This window comes from Anneissia japonica, unplaced genomic scaffold (genome assembly GCF_011630105.1).
Source record: "Anneissia japonica isolate Jap-2015-1 unplaced genomic scaffold, ASM1163010v1 scaffold287960_len3192837_cov198, whole genome shotgun sequence".
Taxonomy (NCBI): Eukaryota; Metazoa; Echinodermata; class Crinoidea; order Comatulida; family Comatulidae; genus Anneissia; species Anneissia japonica.
Genome location: NW_022712725.1, coordinates 2,441,125 through 2,450,598, shown reverse-complemented (window position 1 = coordinate 2,450,598; position 9,474 = coordinate 2,441,125). Strand labels below are relative to the sequence as shown.

Below are 9,474 nucleotides of genomic sequence, written 5' to 3'. Positions count from 1 at the left end.
TACCCCATCATCACCCCCATTTCAAGACTTCGAGATACGCCACTAAAGTAAAGTCTTAACAATTACATTTTTGCCAATCATTGACAAACTTCTGCCCTTCCAGGATCTAAAGTACGATTAAATTTTTTTTTGTGTATTTTGTTCTCTTAATTACATTTTATTTTTTCAAGCGTAAGATTTGGGTTTAATTGCACGCCAAGAATTTTTACAAAATCATTTGGTTTAACCTTCCATTTAATGTCTTCAATCTTCAGTATGTTATCGGTGAGTCTATCCAAAACGGCTTTAATTTTTTACTATTTATAAAATAGAGAAATATTAGAGAAATATTTTAAGGTTATAATCGCCATGTTAAAGGAATCAACTGAATCGACAAATATCGTTGTATTATCCACAAAACTAGTAATTTGTACCTCATTCCTTTCGTATGAGTTTATGGGAAACTTAATTTCTTTAATATCCACAGATTGTCTAATCTTACATGCCAGTGGTTCAACACCAAAAACAAACAGAAAATCAGAGATGGGACACCCCTGTCGTACCCCTCTTTCAACTTTAGAGAATTTGGAAACATGACCATTATGATTATTAATTATACTGCTGGGTATATAATTACTTATATCAAGTGAAGAAATTAATGAAATGAAAAATGAAAGATAATCATAAGTATTAATGTAGCCCTGTGAAATTCAATTTGAAGGGAATGTTATTAAATAGTTATTATGTATAATGTATGCATGTATTATGTATTATGTTATTATGTATTATGTATGCATGTATTATGTATAATGTATGCATGCATTTACTTGTTACTGGTTCATGCTTTTGTCTTAAATATTCCATGGGGTTTACCTGTTTTGATTTTACTCTTGTTTACAAATTAAAAGAAAAACACCTGAGCTGACAAATACTCCATACCCCCTTATGGTGAAAATAAGATAACCAACAGAAGACCAAGACGAGTGTATGTAAAGCTGTCATCGTGTAATCCTAATTATTACTTGTTGGTTGTAGGCCTGCATTTGTCAATCGATATCCGCTATCAAATATCAATGGCCTAATGGTTCTGTTTCTGAATAAACTTAATAAACTTCAGTTAATGAAGTTACGGTAAGTTAAAATTAGGCTTTATGGCTTGGCTTCAATTCTATTTTCGTTTAGTCACCGTTTAAAGCTAAGACAAATAGTCTTACCACCTTCTTGTGAGATGCAGAAAAGTGAAAACCTCTGAAAAGCATAAATATTCACTAGGCCTAATGTCTATTTCATCCAAAATTCGAAATGATAAATTCTATACAACAAACCTATAGCACCCAAACGCTTTATACTGTATGATTCTCATAGAATCACACTAAGAAAAGAAGAAAAAAAAAAAACAATTGGATTTCTGGAATACACCTAATCCTGGTTGTTCATAGAAAGTTTTAAAATGATTCCATGTGAGGGCGTCTTGGGGCCACTTATTATTTTTATTTTTTGGGGGGTGGGGGGCTACCCCGTAGATATGCCACTTTTGTAGGAGATATCTGCGTGTGCTTTCGATTTTAGAGAGGGGATATCTTTAGACTTTTTTTTAATTGAGAAAACAAATACTACCGCAATAAAGCCCTGTTTAGACTATCAAATTTTGTTTGACAAAAACATGTGACATGCCTCAATATGGTCATGATGACATCACATCATGACCATATACAGGCACACCATGACTATATATGGGCATACAACAGTTTCTTTGTCAATTTAATAATCTGGACAGAGCTTTAGAATGGATTTAAAGAAAAGATAATCAACCACCTATTTACGTGCACTCCGCTGCGTTCCGATATCAATTTATACTATTCAACATTTTAAGATTGTATTACGAGACAACAGCACCCGCTTACAAATTAAAAAACCTGCAATATACATATTAATGGTAAAGAAGTTAATGAATATAAATATAATGTTCAACACATATATATTTTAACTACGGTATGTATTAATTCCGCTTGAAGAACCGGCGTCATGCATGTAAATGTCTGCACAATCTTGTAAGCTAATAGAATACGTAGGCCTATGTGAATGGAATGTGAACTTGGATCTTAGATCGATGGATTGGCGATAATCAATAGTACTTTAAGCACATTATATTTCAACTTTTAAGCTTGGTGCTATACAACATGCGGGGGGTTTTTTGTTCGTATTTTAGGTTTTTTTTTTAAGTCGTTAATTTTATAACAGTATCCAACAGTTGACGTCTGAGACGCAATCTATTTTATTATATGTACATTTTAACCTGACAATATGTTTCCACAAAATCAAACTTCATTCGAATCAGTACACATCTATCAGTTCTAATAACTTGTAAACACGCCGCCGCCAGAAACCAGGTACATACTGCCCCCAAACGACCGACTTTGCGTCAGATTGCTTTTTAAAACCACTGGAACAAAATACATTCTACGGAATAGCTGAGAACCAGTGCATCCAGACGGATATCTCGTAGACGAAGAATCTCATCAGGTTTAAGTACAATACTATACTTCATTAGTTTTGATTACAAAAATTGCAGTTAAATCACCTACTGAAGCTAATTCGAAGTCAGCCGATTCCAATATCTAGTTTGAGATTTCACATAGGCCTAATAGAACGGTATGTATAATAATGGAACATAGTCCAACCCTTAAACACTGTATGAGACATCAGTAGGCCTATTCTTGCAATAGTTTTAGAAAACAAAAGAAGGTATGAGCTGTTAAGACATGGGTTGAATAATAGTTAAATACGAGCATGTACTTCTACGAGTTAAATGCACACACTGCGTAGTTAACATTAATTAACCCTAATCAGCGTTCACACTTTAACGTTAGTTATTATAGCAAAATTCAGAAATAAACTTGCGTTTCATTAGTCAATAATTTTTGAGTAAGTATATTCGGACAGTTTTAACAAGTGTCAATACAACCACAAATAAAAGTGGTCAAGTTTGCTTTATTTGTAATGTTGCATCAGATTGTACAATACTTAGATATAATGATTTATGAAATATATAGAATCAGGATAAAGTTTGGGCTTGAAGAACCCTTTCGATTGGATCACCCATTTTTCTGGGGACACCTCTCTTGAGGGACACTTTTACTTGAAACGAGTGGAAATGTCTTAACATTACGGCAGGGACACTGCGTGTGTCAGTATGATCAATTAAACCCATATTCCAACCCTATTAAAGGGACATGGTTAAGCTTATGACAAAAAATACAAAAGATTAAAAAAAAAACAAGTCTACAAAGTTTTATCTAAATTCATGTTTTGAAAACACTTGACCCATATCATTAATACAGGTATAGATAATAACATGTTTGTCGGTCGTACCATGGAGGGATTAGTTTATTAGCTTCTAACTAATTCCTCCATGGTCGTACTGTTTTACTCAAATTCGTACAATCCAATATATTTTCATTTTGGACCTTAGCCATTAATTTTTTTTTTGTCTCCATGAAAACGATACTTTATAATGGGATTTCAATTTATATAACCTGTAACTCGACATCGATTTGAATTCCCAAAAAGCCTCAATGGCTTAGTTGATTAAGGCGTCCGCAGACAGCAGAAGGTCATGGGTTCGAATCCGGTTGGGGCACCTATTTTTCCACACACGCAGATTCCTCTTTTTTTTAACGTTTACAACTTATTTACATATATTTATAGCATTACCGCAAGACGATTTAGAGTTTATCTCTATTATATCATGGTTTATTTATAAAAGCATCTCTTCGGAGATCTCGTCTGTTAACTGCTTATAACAAGGGTGCATATCACATTGACCACTGTTATTTGCCATGCATCAAGGCGTATGAGTGTCAAAAATTAAATGCATTAATCAGATATGAATTCCTAACAAAACCTCAATGGCCTAGTTAGTTTAGGCGTCTGCATAGACAACAGAAGGTGCATGGTTCGAATATGTTTTCACACTCAAATATTCCTCTTTATAACGTTTAAAATGTATTTACATATATTTATAGCATGACCGCAAGACGATTTATAGTATATCTATATATATAGGCCTATATATATATATATATATAATTTTTCCAGCTTATCCATAGTTACACTATTGTGTGAGTGTTTTAGTCAGTATGAAATAAAGTGCCTGCGGGTTAGATTATACACCGTGGTCTAATGGGGCACTCGTCTTGATAACGAGAGGTTGCAGGTTCGAATCCCGCCAGAGACACTTTTTTCATACAACTGTATACAGGAAGTTTTTGTTGAAAGGCTATACTCGATACGATTATAACATCTTGTTCGTATTCGAGTACCAGTCTTTAGTGTTTTCCGAAAGCTCTGGTTTTATTTCTGGTTGTTTACTTATCGTTAAAATTTTAGCTGTTGCTTTCCAAATTTGATCCAACCATGGTTTCGCACATTGTTTATTAGTATTTATCCTTTTAATTTATCTATAAATTATATATATTTACATATATATATAATTTTTTATATTATGTAATAATATATTTCCAGTAACATGAAAGGAAATTCACACAGAATCAGTATTATTTGTCATCTTCAGATTGAGATTTCCAACACTATGCTGTTATTGTTTTAATTATGAATCTAAAGAATGAAATAGCGAAAGTCCGTGCCATCGTTTGTTTTCTTTGCTCTCATTTCGTATTAGGTAACGTATCACGTGGCGTTTACATCACACTATACCATGGCGAGGATGGCAAGCTCATGCTGCAAATATTCTTAACATACATTTATTAGGACTGTAAGTTGGCCGCTGTAGTTAGAGAGCCGGACGATTATAATTTCAGCAGTTTTCAAAATTCTTTCACTTTGGGCTAACTTATTTTGTTATAGTAAATGTTCATCCTTGTTAGCCACTTGATAAATTAAACATCCTGATACATACTTATACGATGCTGTATCTTCGATTGTAGACGTTGTGGCATGATGCTTGTATGCAAACTGATATCTGATCATATGTAAATAAGCGTACTCGGCGTCAGAAACTGACGCGATTCAGTGAGGCTGCTACGTGACGACTCGTCACGCGACGGATCGGGGCAGTGTGCGAGAGGCCTGAAGTAACACATAGTGCTTAATGTTAATGATAGTAATGTATTGCGCAGCACATTGTACTTTTTTTTTTAGATAACCGTTTTCAAATGAAAGCACGTCTACTATGTAATTAGTTAATTGGTGTATCTTCCAGTAGTTTTGTTCACAGTAATTTGGGAGCGTATTGAGAAATATTAATGATCAGCCCGGAGCGATAACAGAGGGGGCGTTTAATCGAGGTGAAGTTTATTCAAAGCGGCTCGTTTACTCGAATAATACGTTACACCATACGGAGAAAAGAATCCATGGTCATACAGTGTTTGTACTTTTGCGATTATGGAAGAGGGTGTTAAAGTAGAGAGTGGATGTGATTTTTTTTCTTTTCGATTTTGATTTCAAAACTTCATTGTTAAAATCAACTTAAAAATACTGTTTTGATTGGGTGAAAAACTGATAAAACCTACCAAAACTTGATTTGCATTCCTTTTTTTATGTAAAAATTATTGGCTTTCAGTTACGAATTCAAATGAAAACAAATTTTCTAGGCAATTTACAGACCCGTAATAAGCATGTTTATACTCGTTTGTAATACCCATAAATTTACTGGTAATCAATTTAAGGCTTTACGTAGTATAATGACTTTTTAATCTGTTCATCTTTGCAAGTTAATAGCTTTTATGATCATTTAAATAACTTGTTCAATGCTGTAATCGAATTTTTGATTATTTTCTATACTTCAAGACAGGAGGTACGTTTTTAATGCAATAGGATATGGTACAATGTGTATCTGTTTTCACTGATTGCGACATTCTTGCCACTGTGGGCATATTGGCCTAGCTTTTTCACGTTTTTAAATTAAAAGTCACTTTTAACACAGCTTATAATAAACTTGTTCTTCTCAAGTTTATAAAGCAGAATTCGTGTATATACTCTGTTAACTCATCTCTTTCTTTTCCGGCAATATCATGGAATTAGATTTTAATGAAGTTGTAGGTCTGTTTTTTTTTTTTTTTTTTTTTTTTTTTTTTTTTTTTTTTTTAAAGAAAACTTAACTAAAATGATGTTTTCTAGTGTGGGAACTTAAACAAGAGTTAAACAGGTTAAAGACTATTCATTTATACCGTGCAAAATACGAGGGTCTCTATGCGCAAGAACAAGCGAATAGATGTAATTGGAAAACAAGGAAAGAAGAACTCCAAGCCAGCACCCCAACCGCAGTATGGGGATACACCCTCGTCGCTGACCGGTGTGACCAGAGTGGCGTGAAATTTAAAATGGGCTCTTGTAACAAACACATTTTAATGGCCGACGGTAGTTCTTGATTCATGGTACGGAAGGTAGAGAGCTGACGTAAAAAACAAAAGTAAAAATGTAAAATTACAGACCTAAGCTTAACCTCAATTATGATATAACGACGACGAAAATGTGAAAAAATGGAAAGTTTAAAAGGCGATGTTCTGGGGCCATTATTATTTGTAATGATCTATATCAATAATCGTCTGCCTTCCTGATTAGACTGTTTGCAGACGACAACAGGTTTTTTAAGAGGGTGATTTAGTCTGATTTCGATAAAGCTTTGCCTTGGTCCTTTATTGATGTAATGTATAGATATTCTAGAGATGGAAGATTATACATTTGAACTTGACTAAATGTAAGGCATGCCTGATTAATTTTGTGTGTATAATTGTGATTTCAGTACTTTATTGGTGAACTTCTTTCCAAAGCTAGCATTGAATGTATTACAGAAGAAATTTAACTGGAGATTTTAATTTAAGTTACCTTTCTCCGCTATGTTGCTATAGATCTAATGACTAATTGGTCTTTCAAATGTGTTGCGATTGAGTTATCTGTAGTTCTTACAAGTCTGTTGTTAGATCTAAAATGGTGGTAGGTCATGGATACCCCTTCATCAAACAGATTTTAAAAATCGTTTGGAGAGTCGCAATTATAATGGTCTTCAATGCCTGTAATGTATCTTAAAAATCAGGAGCAAAACTTACGATAATAGGACGTTGGAAAGAATATGGCTGACGTATTCCAGACCTTTTTAATTTTTAATAATTTTGAGAAATTGAATGAAAATCTCTTTAATAATCCCGAATATAAAGAAAATGCACACAATTGTGAACGCACGATTAGAGGTCATTACCAAAAATGATGTAGAAGCTTCCTCAACCAACAAATAGGCCTATAATAAATTTAATAGGGATAATTGAAATATTATTGTATGTTTTTAGCACATCACAGATGGTATGGGTCTATGTTTTAATTTAATGCTTTAGAATTTAGATTACAAGTAGCCAATCATTTAAACACAGATCCTATATACAAATAGGATCTGTGATTTAAGTAAGGCCAGAGCAGTAAAAAGTAATGCACAAAAGAGAGTGTATCTTATAGATCTTTGACCGTCAAATCACATACGATATTAGTGCTAGGCCTATATTATTATTATTATTATTATTATTATTATTATTATTATTATTATTATTATTATTATTATTATTATTATTATTATTAGGCACATTGAAATACTGATGGAGAATCTACTGGTGCTTGGGTTTACCACAATGTTATGTAGTCAAGTGGTTATGACCTAGAAGGTTTCTGGTTCGAGTCCCAGTGAAGGCCAATGTTTTTCATCCTTTGTCACATTTCTCTTCTGTGACGTTTCAATAAATTTTGCTCAATAAAGGTATATTGACTTTTAAAAAGTATCTCTCTCTCAGGAGATAAGATTAGGATCTGGCAACCAGTATTATCGTAAGAGTTACCGAGAATGCGCAGACTGTGCTGAGGATGTTTAAATTTTCAACTGTTATAGTAAGATTAGTGCATGCTTGGAATATTATTCATGGTGGTAACACTGGCTGACACAATGTGACTACGATAAACCTAACCTGATTCTATCACTAACAGTTAAACTACCGTATAATGTGTCATTCCAATATGTTATGATTGATTGATTCAAATAAATGCTATTTATAAAACAATCACTCAAATCACTAATGTCTGCTTATTTGGAATGATTTACTATCCCAACTGAATCCGGGAAAATTGTTTATGTTCTCTTCGGTGCTTTGTTGATTAGGGTATTATGGAAATTGTTTTATTATTAGGCTGAGGATACAGCCGTCAATAATGGAAAGGGCAATACTCGCTTTAAAGCTGCCGCGCCATTACGATATCTCAGGTTGATGGAAACTTCTATTTTAAGCAAAAATTTGTGAATTGTAATTGTATGTAAAAGGATTAGGCCTAGATGTAAAAGCAAGTAAATTGGTACGGTAACTAATTGAAATAACTGATGCTTCATTGTACTGTACAATTAGTGCCTACTGATTTTGTTGGTGTACTTTAGGCAATAAATATTCTCCTAAAGCTTAATTTCTCAACCCTAACAATACTTATCCATTCATCCATCCACTAATAATCTATATTATAAATTGAGTAAGGCCTTAATGTTTGTGCCAATTTGCCGTCCAGACGCGTGCACAGCTCTTGAAGAAATATATCGTAGCACCATTCTTTTAAATGTCTTATTATTACTGGCATATTTTGAGCTCCTATTTATGTCTATTATTTTTTTTTCTAAACATTTTTTTGTCACGCTACAAAAGCAACACATGTGAGGATTCATTATTCAAATTACGTTCTCACAGTACGGTACGGTAAAAGGAGCAGCGGAGTATTCGTATGGTAAGTATGTGGAACTTACCATTTCAGTAAGTGCGGCTGTTACAAACGCGTGTATGTTCACTAAATATAATGTAATAAAATAAACTGACTATGTTAATCATAATAAGGAAATATGTGACGAGTAAGGAACGTCTACAGACTACATAAATCATAACATTTTAGCATGTATTGTATAATGTATTCTATTTCTTTACCAGTAGGCATGGTAGTATCTTACCTGCTTTAACTTTATGAACATTATTAACAAAATCATTTTCTTATTTTTAAAAGTGCCACTAATTTGAATTTGATTTGCAAAGGGCTTTCTAAAATTACAGTTAAAGACGATGCAGTATATTCACTATTATACTTGCAGCATTTGGTCGACTGGGCTTCACAGAATGATTATTTTCTGGCCGGATCCATAGGATGCGATGTAAACGACGCCCGGTCCTCCCACAGCAGGGGCGGATTTAGATGAGTCCCCCCACGCCCCTTTTGGAAAGTAAGAAAAGGGAAAAAAGAAAGAAGACATAAGCCTAATTATCTCGATAGGCCCTACTTTCGCCCTCCCCTTTTCAAACGTCTCTGGATGCGCACCTGTATAATGCTTTTTAGATGGTAAAAAAGTGTAAATTGTCAGCAGCTTTTTTCCTCTGTAGGAGGGGGAAGGGTCATTCATGGGAATAATGTTCAGGATAATATTATTATTTTTTTTAAATAATATTAATATTAATAATTAGACAAAAG

At 33.6% G+C, this 9,474-nt stretch overlaps 1 protein-coding gene across 1 annotated transcript in view; it reads left to right on the top strand.

Annotated features, from left to right (window-relative positions):
* The first annotated feature begins 2,449 nt into the window (after nucleotides 1-2,449).
* The window catches only part of LOC117108005, a 45,227-nt gene continuing 38,202 nt past the window's right edge, over nucleotides 2,450-9,474 (top strand). Inside the window, exon 1 of the mRNA XM_033249829.1 lies at nucleotides 2,450-2,631. The gene's annotated coding sequence lies outside the window, so the exon portion shown is untranslated. The remainder of the gene's footprint in view (nucleotides 2,632-9,474) is intronic.